Source organism: Apaloderma vittatum, unplaced genomic scaffold (genome assembly GCF_000703405.1).
Source record: "Apaloderma vittatum isolate BGI_N311 unplaced genomic scaffold, ASM70340v1 scaffold20870, whole genome shotgun sequence".
In the NCBI taxonomy this organism is placed as follows: domain Eukaryota; kingdom Metazoa; phylum Chordata; class Aves; order Trogoniformes; family Trogonidae; genus Apaloderma; species Apaloderma vittatum.
Window position 1 is genome coordinate 12408 of NW_009693117.1, and position 440 is coordinate 12847.

Sequence of the window (440 nt, forward strand, 5' to 3'; positions counted from 1 at the left end):
CGTGGTCAGAGCTCCGCACGCGTTGTCAGAGCCCCACATGCCTGGTCAGAGCTCTGCAAGCGTGACCAGAGCTCTGCAAGTGTGGTCAGAGCCCCACATGCCCGGTCAGAGCTCTGCACGCGTGGCCAGAGCTCTGCAAGAGTGGTCACAGCTCCACAGCACCCCATCACATTCCACGAGCATCTGCCCCTCCTTCCTGTGGGGTTCCTCCCGCTCCCACCCTAAAACCAGGAGCCCCAACTCTTCTGTTTGAGACAGAGGGTCTCAGCCAGGCTGGCAGCTGGGGAAGCTGCTTTGGGCCCCTCCAAAAGTCTCCTCTGCTGGCTGCACCTTCCCTGTGCCCAGGATGAGGGGTCCCTGGCTGCTCCCCTACCTCAGCTCACACGGAGCTACGGATGTTTCAGAGGGCTCAGAGCCTCCTGCTCAGTGCTGTGATGCCA

General features: G+C 61.8%; 1 protein-coding gene across 1 annotated transcript in view; it reads right to left on the reverse strand.

The window, feature by feature from the left end:
* Positions 1-440, reverse strand: part of MAST3 (microtubule associated serine/threonine kinase 3) — a gene marked incomplete at its 3' end in the record, with an annotated part of 13251 nt that overhangs the window by 12371 nt on the left and 440 nt on the right. The gene's annotated exons all lie outside the window — the stretch shown is intronic.